General features: G+C 35.4%; 1 protein-coding gene across 2 annotated transcripts in view; it reads left to right on the top strand.

Moving 5' to 3' along the window:
* The window catches only part of GRID2 (glutamate ionotropic receptor delta type subunit 2), a 1,468,772-nt gene that overhangs the window by 1,062,486 nt on the left and 380,261 nt on the right, over nucleotides 1–26,025 (top strand). The window lies entirely within an intron of this gene.

Raw genomic sequence — 26,025 nt, 5'->3', positions numbered from 1 at the left:
TGCTTGGTTTAAAATATCCTGAGAAAGGAAAACACAGCCATGAGAAATAAGTAGAATAAATAGGTTAATACAGAACAAATTGTGCCAGACAAAGCTGGTTGCTTTTTTGATAGCTTTACACCCTTAGTAAATGAACAGAGTGGAGTAGATGTAATGCATCTTGACTTCTAGCAAAGTATTGGAGACAATGCCATGTGAAATTTTGATTGCAAAATTAATCTGAGTTGGCTTGCAAAACACTGTTAAATGAAATGTAAGCTGGTTGAAAGGACACAAAGAAGAGTGTTGATTAATGTCAATGAACTAATGAATTGAGTTAAGATCTTCAGTTAAATGTCATAGGTGTGGGTTTTAGGTTGAGTTACCACTAAATGTTCTATTATCTTTTGGAAAAAGAATAATATGAAGCTGAGTGAATTAGAGCAGATAATTTATCAGGAGACACCAGTGATTGCAGAAAAACTGTATAAATATGTGAGTTTATTTTAGAGAAAAACCAAGAGAACAATACAATTTTATTTAAAGATTTCATCACAAAAGGAAATTCTATAAAGTGTTAATGCTTAAAGATCGTCAAACTACAGAAGTTCTCAAAACCCATTAAATCACAAAGCTAACTTAATAATGTCTCAAGAAGGCAAGAACATCATTTCAGCCCAGTTAGTAGATATAATCAACCCCAAATGAGAAAGTGATTGTGAATTCTTAGCAAAAGATGTGGTTAAAGTTGTAATTATTGCTTATCAGAAATGTGAAACATAACAAGGAAACTGGCAATCTCTGGAAGACATTGGGCAGGACAGGACAAGGAGAATTTTAAGGAAGGGGAGATAATGACACTCTTAACTAGGGGAACAATTTGATAAGGCTATGAATACTTGAAAATTATTTTTAGAAATGAAAGCATTTTACTACTCCTGAAGTATAGTTAGGTACAAAAATAAACTTTCCACAGGAGGTGTTTTAAAGCTAAGGAAAAGCTAGTCAGCTATTAAGTAAATGACATTTTCAGTTAGAATAAGAATAAAATGATCACAATCATGAAACTGGATGATTCTTACTATAAATTAAACATGCAAAAGTAAAAAGTTGAGTTGGAAAATTTGAGAATTCCTGCTCTTTCCTGGGGTTAGTGAGTCGGCAAAGTTTTAATAACTTAGAAGACAGGCTGTATTCCTTCTAAAAGTAGGGAGAGAGTGACAGAGACTGAGAGAGACAGAGACAGAGAAGGTTTGGGTTACATTTCTTCAACATGTGTTTATTAACTACTGTATACGTGCACAATTTCTGATTTTGTGGCAGGTCCTAAACACGATTAAAATAGAGTATATTAGTTTCCTGTGCTGCCTTAACAGATTATCACAAATTGACTTAAAACGGAATTTTCAATCAAGGTGTCAGCAGGGTTTCATTAGCTCTGGAGGGTGAATCCATTTTTTTTTTTTTTAATCTCTCTCAGCTTCTGGTGACATTCTTCCACTTAGGGCAGCATCACTCCAATCTCTCTCCATGGCCCCATTGCCTCCTCCTTTTCTTCCTTCTGTCGAATCTCCTCCACCTCACTCTTAAAAGGATGGTTGTCATTGGGTTTAGGGTCCACTCATGTAATTCAGGATAACACCATCATCTCAAGATCTTTAATTATATCTGCAAAGATTCTATTCCAAATAAGGTAACATTTACAAATTCCAGGAATTAGAATCTGATATCTTTGGGCAGTCACGATTTGACCTACTATAAGAGCATTTTCTATTAAGCATTTAAAAATTAATTTTCTATCCCTGCATTAATATATGCACAAGGACATCTATTTCCCTTTTAATAAATATTTTACAAACACAAAGAGCATCGATAGCAGAATCAAGGTATTTTCCACTTTAGGAGAATCGGGTTATGAAAATGTAATCCCTCTGTTTGTTCCATATTAGGATCCAGATAGCCATCTCCAGTGCACATTCTCTTCATGCTGCTTTGCAATCTGGCACAGAAGCCTATTAATTCTGTTTCTGAAATGGATCTTAAATACTTCCCCTTTCTGCTAATCCTCACTGAAACTCCTTTAGGTTAAACCCAAATAATTTATCCTAGGGTTGTTGCTTTCTAATAGATGTTCTTAATCCTTGACCCTACCACTCACTCACCTTCCACCCAAAGAGCAGATACATACATTTGTGAAACACAGATGGTGTTCTCTATTTAGCAATCTCTCTGGCTTTCAGGTACATAAATGTAGACCAGTTTTTTAAATAACATGCAAGGTTTCTTGTAAATTGCTAATCTCTATCCTCATCTGTAGCTTTATTATCACTTAACGTTTTCTTACTCGTTAATTCTACACACACACACACACACACACACACGTCCTCAATAGTCTAATCACATGGAATTGTTCACTGCTCCTCAAACACTTCATATACTGCATTTGTACATGTTATTCCTCTGAAACCAGAGTGTTCCTCCTTATGTTTTCTACTTTCAAATTTTCTGCATAGCTATTGGAGCCCAAGTCAAATACTATATTTTCTTTGTAGTTTTCCCTAATCCTTACTCTTTATCCTCATATTTCTTTATATGCAACTCTAATAGTTTACCATATGTAATATTTATGATGTTTAACTATTTGCTCTATGTAATTTATCTTTTAGGGTATGTAGGACTACCTTGAAGGTAGGACAGGGACATATCTATTTTTATATCCCCAGTTGATTGCATGGTTCCTGGCACACAGTAGATGCTCAGAAACCTCTAATGATATAAATTAATTTAAAATTGAAGCCTTTGATACAGTTAAATGACATGATTTGGGGCGCCTGGGTGGCTCAGTCGGTTAAGCAGCCGACTTCGGCTCAGGTCACGATCTCGCGGTCCGGGAGTTCGAGCCCCGCGTCAGGCTCTGGGCTGATGGCTCAGAGCCTGGAGCCTGCTTCCGATTCTGTGTCTCCCTCTCTCTGCCACTCCCCCGTTCATGCTCTGTCTCTCTCTGTCTCAGAAATAAATAAACGTTAAAAAAAATTAAAAAAAAAATAAAAAATAAATGACATGATTTACCTATATTTGTTTGATGATCACAAATATAGTTAAAGAATTGAGCAAAATGCCTTTTGAACTAGGAAACCAATGTGCAATATCTCCTATGATAATACAAGAGGATGTGTTGAATTGCTGATTCATAAAGTATTTATTGAGCCATTGTAGGTCCTACATAAAGGCTGATAATTCCAAAACTAAATTTAAAAAAATATTTGTATCTTTTTATATTAAAAGCAAAAAGCATCACATTTGTTATGACTATTGGGGTTGTTTGAAGTAAACTAATTCAAAGTTTAAACAAAAAAGAGCCATACTGGATTATGTAATTGGGAATCCCAGGAGAAGAGCACCTGATTTGGTTGAATTCAGAATCTCAAGCAATGTCTTTAAGAAACTGTCTACTTTTCTCCATTACTCCATTACTGTTTTTTCTGTTTTTTGGCCTCCTTTGCAGACAGATATTCCTCATGTGGTGACAAAAGGACAACTCTAGACACTGCCCCCATATTTAATAATCCCTGCAAACAGGGAATGCCTCTTAGCCAGTTGTTCCAGAAAATATCTAATGGGTGAAAGGAAGGCTCTGATTGGCCTTGTGTAGGTCACTTTCCCGTCTTTGGACCAATCACTCTAGTCAGAGGATGGACTTGTCTGATCTTTCAATACTAGATTCACAAGCCAAATACTGAGACTTAGATTAATACCACCACTAAAAATGGAGGTAGGTTTGTACACCCAAAGAGATGGTATAAAAACAAAACAACAGCTGGCTTACACACATTAATTGATTTAATCCTCATGACAATACTTTGAAGAAGGAGACATCACCTTTCCCATTTCATAGTTGCCAACAGACCTGGAGAAGACTGGAGAGTACTAAGAATCTTAGCTGTATATAACCAAGCTAGGATTTGAATTCTACTCAGTCTGGTTCTAGAGTTTGGGCCACAATAACCAGGCTATGTATAAACATATATGTCATACATATATTTAACTTACAAATGTTATAATCCCAACTAAATTAAGAAAAATCAATTCTACATCTTTTAAAAAGGCTGGAAGAAAATACACATCACATATGCTTTCCATTCTACTTTCTGTGTATTGATATTTACATAATTATTGTGTATTTCTTTTGTAACTAAAAAGTAAATATACACTTTACATTTTAATATAAATAGATGGCCCCTGTCTTGAAATTTTTCATTGTAGTGGTGCCTGGGTGGCTCTGTCAGTTGGGTGTCCAACTTCAGCACAGGTCACCATCTCACAGTTCATGAGTTTGAGCCCTGTGTCGGGCACTGTGCTGACAGCTCAGAGCCTGGAGCCTGCTTCAGATTCTGTGTCTCCCTCTCTCTGCCCCTTCCCTGCTCATGCTCTGTCTCTCTCTCTCTCAGAAATAAATAGGCATTAAATTTTTTTTTAAATAAAAAAAGGAAAATTCTCATTGTATAATACTAAATAAACACAAGTAAACCAAGGTAATAGTACAAGATAACATGGATAAAGAGCAACATATAAATGCTAAGGGTCTCAGAGGTGGTTTGTCCTTCTAAGGAATGGCAAAGAAATTTTTTCACCAGGAAGTTAATTTTGAGTTGACAAGTAAATTGACAATAAGAAATAAAAGACAGAAAAATGGAAAAATGGAATTGTATATGCACACTTGATAGGGGGAATTATAATAATTATTATTTTATTATTATTCTGACCTCTTCATTGTAGTTCACTGCCCTGACCACAAATTCCTCTATGTTGGTGTATCCTTTCTTGGATTCCATGGCATTGTATCCAACTTCTCATTATTCTCTAAATCTTAATTCTTTCATTAATTACTTCTTTCTTCTTCTCTTCACTTTGGGCCTTCATCATTCATGGAAGGACTTGTTGAGTTGCCTCCTAAATGGTTTCTGTGCCTCTAGTATCTTCTCTCTTCACTGCATTTTCCACTCTGCTTCCAAACTAATCTTCCATAAATACTGCTGTCATATGGATGTCATGTGCTTTAATAGCACTGGAAGTGGACAGGTCTTTTTGCAGTATGATAGCAGATATATCACATACCAGTTTAGGGCCAGGAGATGGCAGTAACTACTGAGAGCTTCAGTGATAATGCCCAATTTGTAAGATAATTATGAAAATATGTGTAATATATATATAACTCTCAGCCAGTGCTAAGCATTGGATAGTAGTATGATATGTAAGTACATAGCATTCTGTGTAGATAGTCATATTACTCCACTGCCCAAGGTCCTACAGCGTGTCCTCAAATTCCTTGTCATGATAGGTGTAGACACACTAGTGTTCACTTTAGAAGATTTGTTTTTTCTAATCTCAAATCCTAAATCCATTTCCTAAACTCTCACAGTCTTTCCCCACTTTCTGCATCCACCCTTTTTTCCCATCATTTCCCCACAGGAACATTTGCTGTCCTTTTAATTCCTTTCTCATCTCAGAACTTGCTAATATTTATCACCCTTAAACCTGTGTTTTTGCTTTTGCTATTCCTCAAGCTATATTTTTTTTCCTGCCATTTTTTGTTCTTATTCACTCCCTGCTCAAATTCCAAATGCCACTTCTTTCCTAAGTACTTTTCTCCTACAACAACCTAGAAAAACATCCTCTTTTTTTTTTAAATTTCACTTTTGCACTTCCAAATGGTAATATGATTTATCAATTCAATCACTTCACATTATAATGTAGTAACCCTTCATATCAGTATATAGTGTACCTATGTAGGATGTTGTCTTCTTGACTGATTATCTTGTGCTCATTTTATTATCTCTTCAATAAAATGTTATCAACTATGAACAAGAACTACGTCTCACACATCTTTTTTACTCCAAAGCCCCCTTTTCTTGATTAATAGATGTTGTTTATTTCACAGAATCTGAATTGACACAGAGAATTCTGAAATCTTTGTTGTGGTAGTTAGCCCTAGAGTCATTGCTCACACAGAGAATTAAGCCTTAATTTCTAAAGCATCTATTGTGTGTAATTAATTAACTTAGTTCCTATGCATCATGACTGGTACTAGGTATGAATCACTCTTAAGAAAATTGAGAAAATGGTCACTAAAATCATCTCATTGTTTCGTAGTTCAAATGAAGTATGCCAGCTGGGCAAGGCTGCTAGAGTATGTAGCAAATTGCTTTTGTTTAAGTAATAAAAGTATTTGCAAGAAAATAGATTTTAAAATGCTTGAAACAATAGCTAGGCTTGGAAAGATTTGTCTGTATTACAGAAAGCTTATTAGGTAGTTTCATGCTAGCATGCATTGTCTTAAGTGGCAAATTGTTGTTTCCATGCCAATTCTTGGTTTAAAATCCATCATGTATCTGTTACATGTCACTTTCCACTTAAATACTTGGGACAGGTAGATTGAACTGTCAAGTTGGGTCATTATAACTCCAACAGATGTTGTCATGTAGATGAAGAAAATTCATCTTAACTGATATCATTTTTTTGAAATGTGTTTTTCTTTGTACCTAAGGAAACCAATGGTATGTCATATTAGCTTTTCAGATTCAGCTTCCAGTCAAAGCAGCATGTTTTGATTAAATCACTTCACCATTTCAGAATTCATGCAGGATAACAATGGACCACATAAGAGGAAACAGTGATAGCAAGAGTGCTTACAGTGTTCTTGTGGTTTCATGCTTAATAACCCATCATATTATCAATCAGGTATAAAGGAATAATTGGTGGATTGGCTGAGCAAATAGTGCAGGAAGGAACTACACTTGCACTAAAATACAGGGGTGCAAATACAGCTGGATCTATATCTATTTGGTTGGCATGGTTTGAGTTTTGCCAGAAAGTATCTTGTTTGCTTTGTTTGTTTAACTTTTTTAAAAATTCAGCATTATGTAATTTTACCTTTCTTTGATAGTAAGAGTCAGTTGAAATCTTCCATAACGTCCTCGCTAAATACATCCCTGGAGATTATCATATTCAGAAATGGATGGTTTTCATTCTGTGTAATGAATAAGTCCCTAGAAGATAAAAACATACTGTAGATATTTATGAGTGTAACTTCTTTTTTTTTTTTAATTTTTTTTTCAACGTTTTTTATTTATTTTTGGGACAGAGAGAGACAGAGCATGAACGGGGGAGGGGCAGAGAGAGAGAGAGACACAGAATCGGAAACAGGCTCCAGGCTCCGAGCCATCAGCCCAGAGCCTGACGCGGGGCTCGAACTCACGGACCGCGAGATCGTGACCTGGCTGAAGTCGGACGCTTAACCGACTGCGCCACCCAGGCGCCCGTATGAGTGTAACTTCTTCACAACCATATGAAACAAAGGAAGACAGTGTGTGGGTAGGAGTTAACGCTCCTTAAAAATGTGTTAATTTTCTACTTTGTAAAATATTTTTTTTCCAGTAAATTTGATTACTTTCTGTCTCATGAGGTGGTACTAATAAGGATAATTTAATGAATGTACAATTGAGTAGTATATTTTCTTATCTAAGCATGTTTAGGAATTTCTTCAATGTTCCAAAGTCTATTAGTGGTGGAAATAAAGAAGAAACAGAATACATTTAATAATCTACACCAGGAAATTGAGAATATTTACAAAGGAAATATATATTCTAATTAAAATTTTCATAAATAATTATGCCTCAATATGAAACCACAAAATGTTACAGTTGGTAATTTACAGTATTTTTAAGCCTGCCTAAGGCTTAAGTCCTAAGTCCTAAATAGCACATATTGGGCAAGGTACATGTGATAAGTAATAGAAAGAAAAAAATGGGATCATATAAACAAATACTATGCTTTATATCACTATTTCCACCTTTTAAAAGGTTTTGTTTCATATAGCTAATAATTTCCTTATCTCTGAAATATTCCTCTTGTGAGTTTTGGATCATTTTTTTCTTCTACTTGAAACTTCATATTTTATAAATGTTGGGAGATAATTTTTCATGGGTGTCTTGTGTTTTTGTAACTTTTATGAACTAAGGCATTTACTGCTTTTATTGTAAACTCTCCTTTCAAAGATGTTTGAACAGTAAACAATCTTGGAATATGGAACCAGTGTCTTTCTCCACAAGAAAGGGAAGATTTGGTTACTGTCCAGTATATTAAAGACGGTGTTTCCATCAGGAGCAAAAGGCAGGCATGCTTATTGCCTGTTATAAAAGACTTAGGTTCCCTAAATTCAAGGTTTCTCTCCTGCAGTGCAACACACTACTTACACAGGTATTTCTGGCCCTCTTTGTATCATCTTGTGGGAACTAGGGCTTGAGAAAGCGATGGCAATGCAGATACTGCTGTTGCTATGAGGAATAAAGTCATCTGTATCTAACCCAGGAGTCTGAAGTCTTCTGCTAACATCATAAAATTGTGACAAGATAATGTGTTAGTTACCATGTAAGTAGGGTAAAATCTGAGGCCCTTCACAGTCTTATCAATATGTTGTCCAGATTGTTATAGTCTCTTTTGAATCTCCAGATGTATAATTATTTTGACCTGTGGGCTCATAATCATCTGGGAATATACTTTTCTAATAATGTATAAGGGCTAAGCACTTTAGTCTCTGTTGTTCTTAGTAGGTTCCAGGCTAGAGAAAGGGATGAGCTCTAGGAAAAGAATTCCACACACCACAAAACCACAGTTAGTCCTTTCCTTATCATCACACTAAAAACAAATTGTTAAAATCTTTAAGGAAGTAGCGGCAATTGGAATAGGCATTATCACGGTGCTGTAATCCTCTATCCCTAAAGGCCTGGAGAAAGAAAGGGTGGAGAAGCAAATACGTAAAGCTGGACAACTTATATCTGCTTTTTTTCAATTCCATATCCCAACAGAACTTTTGCGCTACTCTGTTGTTCTTTACACTGCCCGACTCCAATAAAGTAATCAAAGCTATGGGTAACTACATCAGATTTCATCAGAGAGAGGTCAGGCAATGATAGTCCAGCTCAACACATGGAAGAGACAAGAGCTGAATTAGAAATGCTCTAAGCTGCCCGTTCATTGCTGTGTTCAGCAGCCCTTTTCCCAACCTGCAACTGCATTTACTCCAAGCACACCACTTCAGTATATATTCCCCCTTCCCAGAGTTTCCCACAGTGAAGTTGTATAAGTTTCTGGAATCTATGTTCCACTCTGTAGTTCTTCCAGGGTTTTTAGGAGAGGAAGCCAGAGCCCTTTCTATTTCACTACCAAATATACTTAAATCATGAGTTATAATGATATAACCTTCTTTAGAGGATACTGATGAACCCACTTATTTTTTGTAAAGACAAACTCCACCACAGATTAACCAAATAATTAATAAAGAAAAGCTTTTCATTTATTTAAATATCCCTCATAACAAAGAAGAAATAATAAAATGTTGGCATTTTGCCGTCACTAATTATATTAGTTTGCAAGGGCTTCCATTGCAAAGTACCACACACTGGGTGGCTTAAACAATCAAAATTCATTTTCCCACGTTTCTAAAAGCTGGGAGTGCAAAATCAAGGTGTCAGCAGGTTTCTTCTGAGGCCTCTCTCCTAGCAGGTGGCCAACCTCTTGCTGTGTCCTCACATGGTAGGTGTTTCCTCCATGCCCTCAAATCTCTGGTCTCTCTCTGTATGTCCTAATTTCCTTCTTCCGATTATTACACTGATCTGATTGGATTAGGGGCAATTCATGCGACCTCATTTAACCTTAATTACCTCTTTTAAAGACCTTGTCTCCAAATATATTCAAACATTCTGAAGTACTGGGGGTTAAGGCTTCAACATATGAATTTTAAGGGAACACATTCAGCCCATAACACTAATGAAAGTAATAAATGAACATTAATGGCTGATTATATTACTGAGAGAGAAGGAGACAGAAACTGTGTACCTTCTATTTACATTTTCGTTAAGTTTATTTATTTATTTTGAGAGAGAAAGAGACAGCATGAGTGGAGGAGGAGCAGCAAGAGAGTAAGAAGGAGAATCCCAAGCAGGCTCTGCACTGCTTTAATTATTCAAATTAGGATCCATACTAAATAATAACTTACATGTCTCTTGAGTCTTTTTATTTGTGAGTTCTCCATTCATTTATATTGCTTTGCTTTTCTAATCTATGTGTCAAAAAATTAGTTATATTTTCTATAGTTTCCAAAGGTTTCCAAATTTTGGATAAAAATAAATAAATACTGATTACACTTGATCATATTGAGAAATTATAAATTTGGGGGAACACAGTAATGGTATCATGATTGTGTTTTAAAAGACCTCACAGTTTGGGGCACCTGGGTGGCTCAGTCAGTTAAGCGTCCGACTTCAGCTCAGCTCATGATCTCATGGTTCATGAGTTCAAGCCCCATGTCCAGCTCTGTGCTGACAGCTCAGAGCCTGGAGCCTGAGCGTCTCCCTCTCTGTCTGCCCCACCCCTGCTCACACTTTGTCTCTGTCTCTCTCAAAAATAAATAAACATTAAAGAAAAACTTTTAAATAAAAGACCTCGCAATTTTAAGAAATATATAGAAAGTAGTAAAAAATAAAATTGTATAATATCTGGCATATATTTCAAAATAAATCTGACAGGGACGGTGATAAAAAAGAGTGCCAGGTATAAATAAACAAGATTGAAAATGAGTTGATAATTGCTTAAGCAGAGTGATGAGTACTTTGGTTCATGAGTCAATTCTCTTTATATATATTTAAAATTTTCCATAATAAAAGTTGAAAAGGCTTATATTGGAGTTTTGAATTTCATAAATGCTCACAAGGTTGGTAATTGGCACATATTTTAGTTGTTTTTCTGTGGTAATGATGAGTTCTGATGAGTCAGTTTACATCTCTGGAGTTTTCCTTGTGAGGTTAATTATATGCATGGGAGTGCTGACTGAGGTTAGCAGAGCAAGTTCTGGTGGAAGGAAAGTGTTTCTGCCCTCCAAACTACTTTTCTACTTTATACGAGTATTAAGCTTTGATGCACTCTCATTAGCACAATATCCTAGTCACCCGTGCTAACCTGTCCAGGTGTTTCTCTGATACTGTTCAGTTCAATAAATTTAGACTTCACAAAATAGTGCTTGTCACTTTATGCCCTCCTGTCCCAAATATATTTCAGAGTATGTTCAATCCAGCTGTTAGTTAGACTGCATAAAATATTGGAATAACACTTTTGAGAATTGAGATGATGTTTGAAGTGTTTCAAGAGTTTTTTCCCTCTGGATGGGAAAGCAGCTTTGCCAGAAACAAAATAAATCTCAAAATCTACAGTTCTATTTTACTTTTTATAATAACCTTGCTTTTAAAAAGCATTTTGGAAAAAAAAAAGATCATCTTCTGATTGCTTGTGTATTAAATGAAAAAGAATAGAATCTAAGACAAAATTGTACTATATTTTCCCATTACATATTACAAATAGGTAATTTCAATTTTCAGGTCAAAAATGTAAATGTCAGTAATTTTGTAAGACTGAACTTAATAGTTTATACATCAGAGAGCCTGGTGATCAAGATTAAATGAAATAATAAATGTAAATACTCAACACAGTAAGCCCTCCATAAATGGTAGATACAATGACTGCTATAAATATTTTTTCTTGAAAAATTCATATCTTGAACAAAATTTTAAATCTGAACATTTTCTATATATTTGTATTTTGAAAATAATTTAATTTGCTCAAAACCATAGAGTAATTTTTACTATAACCAAGTAATTCTCCTTGAAATTGAATTTAGATTTTAATAAATTTTCAAAATGGATTCACATAAAGAAAAGCATCTGACATCTCCATTGGTAGCAGAGGATTTTACAGAAAGGTCTGGTATAGTGATTGAGTTAATATTCTTAAGAAATAAACCTTGTTAAAGCTGTATTGTGTAAGGGAAGGTTCTTACCTGTTTCTCTACTAAAGATTCATAATTGTTATAAGTTATAACTGAATTTTATTAATTTAGAAAAGGGAATCATTGATGTTAAGCCACAAGTATAATAAAACCCCATCTATTTTACTATATGGCTTACAAAATTCATAAACACATATGATGGGATTCTGGTATTGATTTTTACATGGCTTTTTATTAAAGAACTGGAGATACTTCTCAGAAAGGTATAGCTAAGAGAATGGTCTCAAGTTTTGTCTATATTCTAAGTTTTTATTTTAATTTTCTGATACTGCTCAAGTATCTATTTTGAATTTGTTTCTTTATTCTTTGGCTTGAAGGCTTTGTGCATCTGGTGCTCTATTCTGATGTGACTTTGGAGAAAGGCTACCATTTGTTTTTGTTGTTGTTGTTTTTGTTTTTGTTTTCTGGGGGGATAACTTCTTGAGTAAGTTCCCAGGTGAAAATTATATCTTCAGTTGGACAAAACATTCCTGTAAGAGACTTTCTTTGTTACCCACTGAATAATTCCTACTATATATGGAAGGCCAAGATTAGTTAATGATTTCATTTTCAGTTACCAGTGATCTGGATTATTATTGGCAAGACAAGAATGATACCTGGCTATTGATTCTCTACATTAAGAAAAGATATCTTAAGAAATCCATACACTTTACATAGTAGATGTGATAAGCACATCTGTGGAAAATATTATGTGTTCATAGTAAGATTTTATTAGATTTAACAAATGACCAACTTTCACTAAAAATTTATTCTTTTTACTTGCAATTATAAATAAGACAAATTATATATTTAAATATAAAATAATTAAATTAAGGGCCAACAAAAATGTTGACTAAATTCAAATATTGATAAAATACAGATCATATTTGGAAATTATTTGAAAATATTTGAAGTGGGTGCACTTTTACTCATTATGATTTTAATGTCTATGTCTGACTATAGGTAATCACACATAGCCTCAATTCCTACAGTTGGATTTAGAAAGCCATACATACATTGGATTTTACCTAGCAAATAAAAAGGTATATTTGAAATGCATCCAGATATATCTAAAGGATAATATAAGCTCACTCATACATCCATTAAACCAAGGACAGTTTATTGAGAATTAAAAAAAATTAAAAATAAAAAGATATCTTAGGTCAAAACCAATTATTGCTTATCTACTATATGCTAGTGATACAAAAGTGCTAGCAGTATTATAATGAATAAAAAAGATGCTTTCAGCCATCATGTAGCTCAGAATTCTACTGGGGGAAGTAAGGAAGTTAGGGACTCAAACCTAGAATAATGCCTCAGATAATAAGTACCACAGAAGATTAAACTGAGCGGTGTAGCAACAGCAGACTCTTCACTGTTTGGCAAATGCTTTTTTCAATTCTAATTTGAGGAAACTTAAGTTAATCAATATATGCAGAAAAATCAATTGTCTCCGGTGGATATGGAACTTGTAAAACTACTTCTCCCCAAAAGGATTGCTTTAACTAAAAGTCTTGATAAAAAGTTTGATACTAGAATGAGAATTTATGAACTGTGATCTTTAGTGAATCGAATTCTTTCCCCCACCAAAACGAAACAAAACAAAGCAAAGCAAAACAAAACAAAAACTAGTATACCCACAAACTAGCTCCTGGAAACTGTGAATGTGACCTTATTTGAAAAAAAAAAAAAAAGTCTTTGCAGATATAATTAAGATAAGGATTTTGAGATGAAGACATCACAGATTATCCAGGTTGGCCATAAGTCCAATGATAAATATTCTTATGAGAGGAAGGTAGAGAGAGATTTGATAGAGAGAAGGGGAGATGGCCATCGGAAGATAGAGGCTGAGCTCAGAGTTAAAGAACCACAAACCGAGGAATGCCTGGAGCCACAAAAAGCTGGAAGAAGTGAAAAAAGATTCTGCCCTAGAGCTTTTCAAGAGGGTGTGACCCTGCCAATGCTTTGATTTCAGATCTGTCTTCTGGAACAGTGAGAAAACAAATTTCTGTTGTTTTCATATGCTGAGATTGTGGTTGTTATAGCAGCCATAGAAAACAAATCATGAATCTATTTGGCCATATTTTCTAAAATAGAGATAATTCTAAAGTGTTTCAATCAGTTACTACTGAGATGAAAGTGCATAGAGAAATCCTACCTGAATTACAGTAAAGACACTTTTTTTTTTTAAAGCTTTAAGATAAAAAAGAAAGTATAGGGAAAATGAAAGACTATTCTTTACATATGTACAACTTCTGCCGCCTTCTAAAAGCTCTGGGTGTCCATCCAGTTTCAGAAGCAAAGGTGATCATTAACCCTGAACCATGTGTTTCAATAATTTATTACTGCATAACAAAACACCTTAAAACTTACTGGCTTAAAACAAAAACTTTTATTTTTAAGGGTTCAGTAGGCCTCCTGTTCAGGCAGGACTTCATAGGGATAGATCACCTCTGCTCCACATGGTGTTGACGGGGATAGCTCAGTCAGAATCCAAAGATTCAAGATGGTATCACACACATGTCTGGGGCATTGGTGCTGGCTGTTGGCCGAGGTCCTATAGGCTTCTTTTATGTGACCCCTTTTTCCTTCTGCATAGTCTCTCATTATTCAGTTTTGTAGCCTACCCTTTTTTTACTTGAGTGTTGGCTTCCAAAAATGAGAAAACAAAAGCTACAAGATCTCTTAAGACCCAGGCCCAGAAATCATATATCATCCCCTCTGCCTAATTCTGTTGGTAAAAGCAAGTCACAGAGCTAACTCTGATTCAACAAGAGGGAGTGGACTCTACCTCTTGATGCAAGATTGGTACATATGCACAGGTACAGAGGAATTATCTGTGGCCGTCTTGTAGGCAAACTGCTACACAACGGTCTGCTTTTTTAAATCATGTTCTTTGATGAGATTTGATCTTTTCTCATGGATATCTCCCTTCTTTAAATATTGAATACTTATTATTTATGCCAGTCTTTAGAAATTAGTAATTTACTGCCTAGTGGAATTTGTTCTATTTTTTTTTTCTTTTTAAAGTTTTTCTGCTTTGTCATTTCAAAAAGATAAATCCTTGGAGGTAAGAAGATGTTCTATGCATCCTTGCATCCTGTAACACTAGCACAGCAGGTATTTAATAAATATCTTCTTGACTATAAATGTTGAGTGATGGGAAAATAATGTATTTACACTATGCACATTACTGCATCAATGTCCACTAGATGATTTGTTGCTAAGTCTCTTGCAGGCTATTGTGATCAGTTAGTCCTAACCCCTTCCAAATACCCCTGCCCTTTCTCATGCTTATCATGTGTGTGTGATTATAGTTATTAATAATTACCAGTGGAAGTATATATGGGGAAAGTATTTAGGATTATTAATTTGAAAAGTAATTAGAAAAACATGTAAATCCACAAAGAACTCTTTTTTGAAATGTACCAGCCTTTCTAAACATGCCTGATTTATGGGAGTCTTCATTGCATGAATGTTTGCAATATTTTGCAATGAAATAAAAATTATTTTCAAAGCTGGTAAGAACGCTCAGAGGCATAGTCAATTATTTGATGATTCAAAGTTATCCACAAAACACCAGTACTCCATCCTCATGGTGAGCATAAGCATAGGCATCTGATAAAGAGGGAGCCAGGAAGGAAGGATTACACAGTGACCTAGACAATAGTGTCATGTCAGTGTTAGGGTCAGATCAGCTGATTACAATGGCTGATTGTACTGCTCCTGGTGAGAGTTATTTGGAAAATTTGAATGAGTAATCCTCTCTCATTCATTACAGGAATGACTCTTGGTATGAATCCAGTCATTCCTGGAAACAATTGTAGAATCACAAAGCCAGATAGGATTTTATGAGAATACACTGATCTGTTTCTTACCTTGAGATAAAACCCACATGCCACCAAGTCCTCTAGGCAACTGAGATTTAGTTTACTCTTTGAGAAAAATAAGACCCATTCATTCATTCAACAAATATTTATTATTTGTGACTTGTATAGGTGCTGGGTGTCCATCAGTAAATAAATCAGGCAAAAATCACTGCCTTTGTGGAACATGCAGTTTAATAGAGCAATATAAGTGATTCCAGTAATCCTTGTTGGCTTTATATATATTTGACGTTGCTTTGCTCATATTATAAGAAACTATCCACAAATAGAACTATTCACTAAAAAGCTGTGAGTTGTGAGAAAAGAGTTTAGAATTTATTTGCATTAATCCCTTACTTGAAATAAAAGCTAGGCCTTCAAACACCCAGACCCATGTTCTTTACTTTTTGCCCACTCCTTTAAAAATATCTTCCTTTTCCTACATTGACGTAGTTATAGAATGCATTCACAAAACCTAACACAACTTCTATGTAATTAGCAATAAATCTTTTAGTTCCACATGACAGAAACCCACTTGAATAGCTGAAGCAAAAAAAAAAAAAAGTGGAGGGGAGTTATGCAAATAAATTTTAGTTTTTCAAGAACCCAAAACACAAATGCAGCTACACTTAGGAAATGAGCGCTCAAACACCGTTAGGACTGTCTATGTGTCCCTTGCTTTATTCTTCTCTGAAAACGAATCTTATTGAGGTCAGAATCACCTAGTGGTTTCTGGTGCTAAACTGCCTGGGTTCAAATCCTGATGATTTCACTTTCAAGACGAGTAACTTGGAACAGGTCAATAATCTCTCTAATCCTCAATTTCCTCATGTGTTAAAATTAGGATCATTAATAGTATCCGCTTAATAGGATTATAGCAAAAAAGTAAATCAAATAATATCCAGGGCTTTGGTACAATGCCTGCCTCATAGAAAGTCTTCAGTAAATGTGAACTGTCATTATAAAGTAAATGTCAAGGGCTGAGCTGGGGAGAGCTGAGCTGCCTGGTATGGGACTAGTCAATTGAGACAACAAGCCAAAATGAAAGTCAATTTAGCCTTTATTCACTTACTGCCATAGGAAAAGCAAGTCTGGAAAGAAAGTCCTGGCTCTCCCAGGGTCCTCTATTTTCATACAGAATGACAACATGAGAGTCAGATGTATCAACACACAGGGGGGTGGGGGGGTATTGTCTCACTGCTGGAGGGGACCCTGAGGCTCCTGCAGGCTTATGGTCTAGTGCAGGGGTGAGGAGGAGGGAAAGGAAGAAAGGAAGGGCTAGGAATGGAAAAGTACTGGGTATTAAGTTAGAATATAAATATGTCTTCAGGGCTACTACCCCCTCCCTAAACTGGGATGTTCTCAGCAGAGACTCCTGGGGAAGGCCTCAGGCCAAGGCCCAGATAGAGAGGCCTCTGAATGGAGGTTCCTGGGCCAACCCAGCAGATACTGCCTAAAAATATGGCCAGCCAAAGGGACTGAGTTCATGACTGCAACTCCCTTCAATAGGCCTGTCAAGTAAAGCCACCTTAATTGCCTGCAGTCAGGCCTAAAAAATCATTCATACATTTTTGGCCAGGAGCCGTACTCTTCAAGAGGATTTTGCATTGTTGAGAGGGCTTTCCCCTCCCCACTAGGTAATGTTTTATCCCCTCAAGTTTCAACAGTTTATATTTCATGGGTATTTTGTGGTTCTTCTTTTCATGAGATAGTATAGGTATACGTCTTAAAATGAGTCTTAGAATATAAGAAGCCCCCATCATAGGTTATGTTTTACTCTTATTGTTGCTCTAGTTGTTGTTGTTACATAACTGTTCAAACGGTAGGACTAGTATGATGACTTATTTTATTCTCTACCAGGTTAGGTAATGCCATCATTCCTCATACTGAAGGCTTCTGAAAAGCATTCCTTGATCTTTATTATGTAGAGCTTATCCTCTCTGCACCCAGGAAGAATGAGATTTGCAAGTCTACATTTCCAAAAACAAACAAACAAAATTCAGTAGCAGGCAGCAAAGCATCGTAGCTATATATTGAGATTCCCATTTAAGGCACTGTTTAAGAAATAGTCAACAATCCCTGCAAGATGTGTTAAGTTTCCTCTTTAAAAATCATCTAAACTTGTTCATTATTCAATAAAAATGGAAGTCCTACTTTGGGCCGAGAAATATGTATTTAAGAAGGTGGTGAGGAGACAAATACAGTAATTTTTCCTGATTTCGTGGAAACTCACAGATAACTGGTGTGATAAATGTTAATGTATAAAAGAGAGGAACATGATCCCATCCTGGAGGGACATGAGCTAACCTAGGGGGTGGGAACAGGTAGTCAGGGAAGGTTGATACTAACCTATAGATGTTTACATTGAGATCCAAAAGATGAGTAAGAGTGAATTCAGGAATTCTTTGAAGAATGGCATGTATCTAGTATTCTTCCCATTAAGGAAAACTGTATATTCAAAACCATTGGTTCACAAATTTGGCTGTTCTTTAGAATCATCTTGGAAACTAACAGATACCAATGCCTGTATCTCATGCCCAGAAATTCTGATTTAATTGGCATGGCATATAATTTGGCATTGTTTTTATTTGTTTTCGTTTTTAACTCCCAAGTAGTTCTGATCTACTTCAGTGTTTCAGAAACAACGTTTAAATCCTTAAGGCAGGAGGTTGATGTCTAGCTCAAGAAACTGAAGGAAGACTAGTATGGTTGGAGTTCAAAAACAGAGAGAATATGATGTGGCATGAAATAGTAAATGTAAAATGTGACAAATCACACAGGTCTTGGCTGGCCACATTAGAAGTTTGGTCTTTCTCTTGATAACAAAGGAAAACTTTGGAAAGATTTTAAGCAGAAGGCATCATATCTAAATTTATATTTATGTTGCAATGTAGAGTGAAGATGGTAAAAAAGAAGCAGTGAAGTTAGCCTGGACTAGGGTGGTGGCAAGGAGATGGAGTTAAATGGATTTGAGCGTTTGTTTTTGGAGGTAAAATTAGCAGATGGCAATGGATTAGATATGCATGCTTGTAAAACAAATTTGTCAATTTCTGGCTATTGGAAGAATGATGGAAGGGGGTAGATTATGAGTTTGATCTTTTAGATATTTGAAGTGCCTTTGAGATATCTAAGCAGAAACATCGAAGAGACAGTAGAATATAAAGAGAAGTCTAAACTTGAGATTTTAGATTGGGAACAAAGATCTACAGTTCAATAGCAGTGTTTACATTAAACTTTGTGAGTGTGCATTAACCTGGTAATTTCAAAACCTAATTATTTTACTTGTGAAAAACACCGTGATAGGCACTGGGCACACAAAGGTAATTAAGGTGGTGCTCCTGTCCTTAAGTGGTTAATTATTTAATGGACAAGGTAAGAAAGACAGAGAATTCTAATGTAGTTTTAAAATTAAGAGTCCCCCTTTAAAACATCTCAAGATAGAAAAGAATGAAAGAGAAGATAATCCAGCAACTTTTATCAGGTTGTAATCACTAAATGCTAAAATATTATTAGATTATATTATTTATTTTGGGGGGAGAAAGCAAGAAACAGTGTGAGTGGGGGAGGAGCACAGAGACAGGGAGACATAGAATCTGAAATAGGCTCCAGGCTCTAGGCTCTGAGCTGTCAGCACAGAGTCCGATGCAGGGCTTCAACACACAAACCGTAAGATCACAATCTGAGCCAAAGTCAACACTTAACCAACTGAGCCACCGAGGGCACCCCAGAAAAAAAAAATTCTGACCAGAAAGAAAAGGAAAGCTAATAGAATATGAGTGAGGGGAATCACCCCTGAAGAATCACAAAAATTGGCAAGGGTACAATATGATAGCAGGACACTATCTCAGACAGAGGATGTTTTGTTTTTTCATTCAATTTGAACTGGAGAGGCCAAAAAGAAGGAGTAGAAGGAGGAGGCAGAGGAGGAGGAAAAGGGGGAAGGGGAGGAGGAAGAAGAAGAGGGATTAGGAGGATAGGAGGGGAGGGAGAAGGAGACGAAGAAGGAGGAGGTGGAGAAGAAGAGAAGGAAGAAGAGGACAGCAGAGATTTTATTGAATGAATTAATTTATCAGTTGTTTATTAGGACCTACCAAGTACCAATACAGTGATAAGGGCCATGGGTGCAAGAATAGACAAGGTAGGCATTATTCTGGCTTCACAGAGTTTATAGCCTCCTATCTTATTTCAAACAAGAAAAATAAAATCGCCTGTTTATTCGAGAAAGTGTCCCTAGCTAGCTTTTGCAAAAGAAGCCGGTAAAAATGATGCCTTCAACCAATAAGGTTAAGTAGCCATTCTATGAGATTGCATGGGTGTTTAAAGCAAGTTTTAGAGCAGTGCTTCTCAATCTTGGCTATAGGTTGAAATTGCCTGGAAAGCCATAAATAATACTGATGCCTGGATCCCATCCCTGGAGATTTGGACTTAATTGTTCTGAGTTTGAGCTGATACATCAGAAGTTTTAAAAACTTTCAGGTGATTCTAATATGCAGCCAGAGTTGAGAACCACAACTTTAGAGGCATGCTCCCTCACTGAAACCAGTAAGTGACTCCGAATGATGATGCTGAACCAGGAACAACAGTGCTGATTATATAGGAATGATAATAATAAACATTGCATTAGTCTTCATGTGCCAAGAATGCTTCTAAATATTTAACATATATTAAGTCAGTTAATAGTCTCACTAACCCTATGAAGAAGCCACTTTTATTATTCCCGTTTGAGAGGTGAGAAAACTGGGGCCCAACAGCACATGCCCAGCAGGTATCAGAGTAGGTGCCTGAACCTAAGCAGTCTGGTTCCAGAGTTTCTGATCTTAGTGTCTATGATCTACTGCCTCTAAATATAGTATAATAATAATTTTAGACCAAGAAGAATGATAAAAAAGGGAAACTTATAATTGTAGAGTATTATTAAATCAGTCAAATGCCAGTTGATAACTGAAGAGTGGTTATTATGGCTGCATAAAACATCTTTGAGCTATTTTTTCGTGTGTGTGTGTGTGTGTGTGTGTGTGTGTATCTTCTCAAATTGCTATTTTGTGGAAATCAGCTAAATTCATCTTATTGCATATAGTATAGAAATTTTGTTTTCGGCATCAATACAGGGAAATGTAAGCAGTTGAGTCAGGTGATTTTTTTTTTCAAAGACATTTTCTCCTGTAATCTAAAGAAGGTCTACTACTTCATGGTAATGACCAAGCTGTAGGAACAAAATCTTAGGAGGAAATATCCCCAAGGGGCAAGTCCTGCAAACTTAACCTGTTTTACAGGTGGAAATATCACACACACACACACACACACACACACACACACACACAAATATTATTGGAGGGATTACTGACACACTACATTCCTGTATATATCAAAGAAAAAACATTCCCATTTACCATTATGAAACATGCATCTGAGTCAACCTGCCATATGTATTTTTTTACACACTCTATCCCATTACAGAAGTAATATCGACCAAATAAATGCTGTGCATATCTACATGGTTAGCTCTCAGCTACTTTGCCTATGCCTCATTCTTCCTCTTCTTTCCTCTGAAGGCTGAGAAAGCAAATAAAGGAAATGTAGTGGCTGGCAGCACACAGCCTGCGGTACAGTGGGTATTTTGTATCCTGCAGCTGGAGCTTTGGTACTATGGCCAGGCTTCGTTTGTTCCATATGAATACAAGCTACTAAATGTAGAGAATCCATTTGGCATTCAATTAAGAGCTCTCTTGACTCCTGTTATTAAAGCCTATAACTATTAAGCGTAAAATTAAAGTTGAACAGTTCAGCTCTTTTTGACATTATAACACCGCCTGAAAAATAGTGATGCAAAACCAAGTCAAACGTCATCCTTTAAAGCCCATGGACAAATGAAAAGAGGAAATATTGAAGGAAAAGAGTAAATATCTAAAACTTGGCCATTTGCTAATGACATAACACATGATGTTAGAAACTTATTACTGTTCCCATGCAAATACAGCAACCATTTTGTTGAACACAAGATACTACCTTGATTTTAACAGAAAGCTACAAAATTATTATTGCTAAAACTCCAGTGAAGGAAATAATTAAAGCATTAAGCATTTTTAAGGTTTTAAAGTGATTTTAAGCAATAACCAAAAAATACTATAGGAAATCAATATACCGTAATTGAAAGGAAATTGAATTGGTCCTTATTTTTTAATCCCTTCTAAATTTTCTCTAGACTGCCAGACCATGGGAGACAGTGAATCTTGTTTTGCCATTAGCAGTATGACTTTCTGTAAATCTCATGTGCTGCAGGGGCCACTTTTATTACTTTTTACTTAGAAAGTGCTCAGCTGAATAGATAGTATTATAAGATTTTGTGTGCATTATCTATATTAGTCCCTGGACTCATTGTTATAAAAAAAAAGAAGAAGAAGAAGAAGGAAAAGAAACAAAAACAAAAAACACAGCCAAGCACAAGCAACCTTCTCCACATATCCAGAAAAGCCAAGTTAATAGAATTTCAAACAATGAAGCCACAGAAGTTCTTAGATAAGCCTCACGCTTGAATTTAAATGGAATTCTTCTATTTTTTTCTTTTTTTCTTTTTAATCAAACACTATGCCAGTCAATCTTACTATGCTGCAAGGAATATGACCCATTGTAGATACAAATTCAGTTTGAATTTGTGTGAACTTCACTCATTTGTATTGCTTATTATTGGACGGAGCTATTACAATCAAACAGAATAGCTTGAAGGGAACCTCAGGGAGATGAGTGGATATGAACAGAAATTAAAGAATCTTAAAATTTGAAAAATCCTTCAAAAAGATGTGAATAATCAACATTTTCTATGTGTGTTGCTGTTGTTTCTTTCCTCGTTTATCTTCAGTATACATTTGGAGAAGCATCAACAGACCTTAAGATAAATGAAACGCATCCCACACTTATCTTTAGTATGTTGGTAACACAAAGTAGAGATTTCCAGAAATATTTTTGAGACTGTCTTGTCTGTTTCATTTATCTACTCCTTTCCTTATTCTACTCAACGCCTCTGGATGGCTTAAGTGAATAAAAGCACACTGGAAGGAGCACAGCCTCTCAATCCTCAGTTTTCTCTTCTGTAAAATGTAGATAATAATGTTACCTTTCTCACGGTGCTGTTTTGAGAACTAAATTAATCAATCTAAGTAAAGACCTTGGAGGACTGGTATATACTATGCACTATGTACACATTATATTTCTTTAATAAAAGTGGTAATTGTGATGATTTGCCTTTTAAACTGTATTGCCAAAATGTGAATTCGCTAGCTGTTATAGAGAGGCAGCTACTTAACCGTTCTGAGCTTTCTTTTTTTTTTATTATAAAATAGGAATAATATTTTCTATACCTACCTCAAATAGATCACACTTATGAAAACAATTCATAAGCTATAAAACAGCACTGCAATTGAAGCACTGGAATCTGGACTTTTAAAAGCACTAGTTTAGGGGCACCTGGGTAGCTCAGTCAGTTAAGCATCTAACTCTTGATTTCGATTTCAATCATGATCTCACGGTTTGAGTTTGAGTCCTACATGAAGCTCCATGCACTGACAGTGCAGAGCCTGCTTGGATTCTCTCTCTCTATCTGTCTGCCCCTCCGCCACTTGCACTCTGTCTCCTGCTCTCTCTCCCTGTTCCTTTCTCTCTCTTTCTCTCTCTCAAAATAAATAAACTTAAAAATATATATTAAAAAATAAATAACAGTATTAGTTTAAATCCTAGTTTCATCTCTTAGTAGTTATGTGACTTGAGATGAGCCCTTAGTGTCTATGCCTTGTTTTCTATTGTTATAAAATAATAATTGTAACACTACCTTCTCATGAAGTTTTTTTTTTTTTTCCATAAAGTTATTTTGAGGCTTAAATGAGATCATGTATGAAAAGCTTAGTATCAGGGCTAACACTTAGAAAGTATTCTGAAAAATGTAAAAGAAATAGTTCTATTCAATAAAAGAAATAAGTATTATTTTAATTTCTAAATAATTTTTGTTGTGCTCCATTTTGATATGTGATAAGTAGATATATTTTATTTCTAGTTTTCAGATAATCTGTATTCTAAACTTTCACTATCTCAAAATTCAGTCTCTGAAACTCATAGTTCTTGGTGTCCATAGCTAGTAGCTAACATTAAGTGTTAGAGTTTATGCATATGAAGGAAGAACTGAATTAAGTAAAAAGTGTCACCAAACCTGAAATCCAGACTGCTGTTATGATGAACAGGAATAACTTTACAAGTGCTATGATCAAAGGACATATGAGTCAGATAGCAAGAAAAGAGAGAGAGAATATAGAGATGGGAAAGACCTTCATCAGGTAGAGGAGACAATGATGTCTTGTAATATATGTGAGAAAGAAGAAAGAATTTGGCCACATTTTTTTGTGGGTGAGAAAAAACATCATATATGGTCACATCATATATGTGTATAAATAATGTTTAAGTTATTGTCCAGGTCTGAAGACAAATGCTTTCTTATCGTTATTTCAAAAACCCAAATGTTTCAGTGCCTTAGAACTTTTAAACCATTGACTATATTTAGTTATGTTTAAAGGAAGACATAATTAAGAAGAAGCTGGAGATTATATATTTTTAAATATTTGTCCAGAGCATTGTTGAAACAAACTGCTGAGCGAGTTTTGTTGTTATTCCAGTGGTAAATATTTTGACCAGTCCATATACCAAAATGCTATGATCAAGTTTGCATTAATAGATGGCATTTATTCAGGCAAACCGACAGTCAGTTCACCAAGGCAGACAAAAAAAAAAAAAAAAAAAGAAAGAAATCCTTATATTTACTTTGGCAGCTTAGACATGTTTACCTTGAACAAGATGATGTCCTAAAAGCTATCCATGAAGCTTAGAATTAAGTAATAGAATTGTAGAAGGTGGATAGTGTGCTAGGTCTCCACTTACGGTTGTAAATCACTGTTTCCGCCAATATTAATTCATCTAAGAAAATAAAATCTTGAAAAGTTACTAGAAAAAGCGCACATCAAGGAATGTAATTGGGCATAGACTCTGGTTGACCTCAGAAGAGAACAAAAACTCAAAAGAAATTTCATAAGGTTTTAAATGTGACGAGAGGACTACAATATCTCTGATAATTAGACTCTCAACACATTTGGATTTGCTAATGGGATCTAAGTTTCTAATTAGACTTTTCAGGTAACTAAGAATGGCATACCATTGTATGAATTTAATGTGCTTTTCGAGTTGAAACCTACAATTAGCAGCCTTTTCCAAATTCTTTTAATACAGGAAAAGCTGGCTTTTTGTTTATATTGTGACATACTTTCTCTTTAGATCTATGCATATTTCAGGTTTCTTAATTAAAGCCCTTTTGGGGACTCACAGAGAAACTTGAGTTTTAATAGGAAGCACCTAAATCTTTGATTTGTGAAGGAGACTTGCCAGTGTGTCAACAACTCTGGAAACCACAAACACAATGCAATACGAGGAAATAAATCAGCTTTCAGGAGGAAGCCACAGAAATAACCAGGGCTCCCTATAAACCATTCAGTCAATCAAAACAGTCTCCAAATATGACTGAAGGTCTGTTACATTTTTAAAGCATGCAAATATGGATAGGTTCCCAAAAGTGAAGGCTCGTGGATCTGGTATCAGAATCAATAGCATGGCATTTCTTCCCAAGATGTGTATAATAGCATTCTTTGCAGCTTTGCTCACTGAGTTATCTGCTAATTCAAGTCACAACATCTCTTTTTTTTCTCTCATTTCAGAATTGAGAGTCATCAATTTTTATCCCCTTGTGATTTAGAGGCAGTGATTTTAAAAATGGTAGCCCTTAGATTTGGATATTACAAGAGATAAGAACTGCATGAGGATGTAAAATTAAATCAGTATTTGGAGTGTAAAGAGCAGTGAATCATTGCAAGACTTTAAGAGAAAGCTGCTGCCAAAATATCCCCAGGAAATTGATAGCACTGACAAAAAAGGCAAATTATATTGTTGTAGGTACTATGAATATTTGAAAACAACAAAGCTATATCCATGACTTTTTCCCTCAACTAAAAGCAGTAACCTAACCGTATTGAAAATCTTGTAGTTTTTCTAATAAAAGCAGTGTAATATCTAATTAAAACCATTGAAATTATAAGAAAATCTAACGTGTGCAATAACTGATCTATTAGAACAGACATTATACTAAAATTATATGCACTATTATTTTTCCAATTAGTGCATAACTGGGATTGAGTTATTGGTGTATTTATAACTCCTTGTTAAGTCGTATGTCCTTAGTGAGTCTGCTAAAGCATATTGGATACTGTCATATGCCAT

This window comes from Neofelis nebulosa, chromosome 3 (assembly GCF_028018385.1).
Source record: "Neofelis nebulosa isolate mNeoNeb1 chromosome 3, mNeoNeb1.pri, whole genome shotgun sequence".
Classification (NCBI taxonomy): Eukaryota; Metazoa; Chordata; class Mammalia; order Carnivora; family Felidae; genus Neofelis; species Neofelis nebulosa.
The sequence above is the reverse complement of the archived record's forward strand: the minus strand, read 5'-3'. Positions and strand labels throughout refer to the sequence as shown.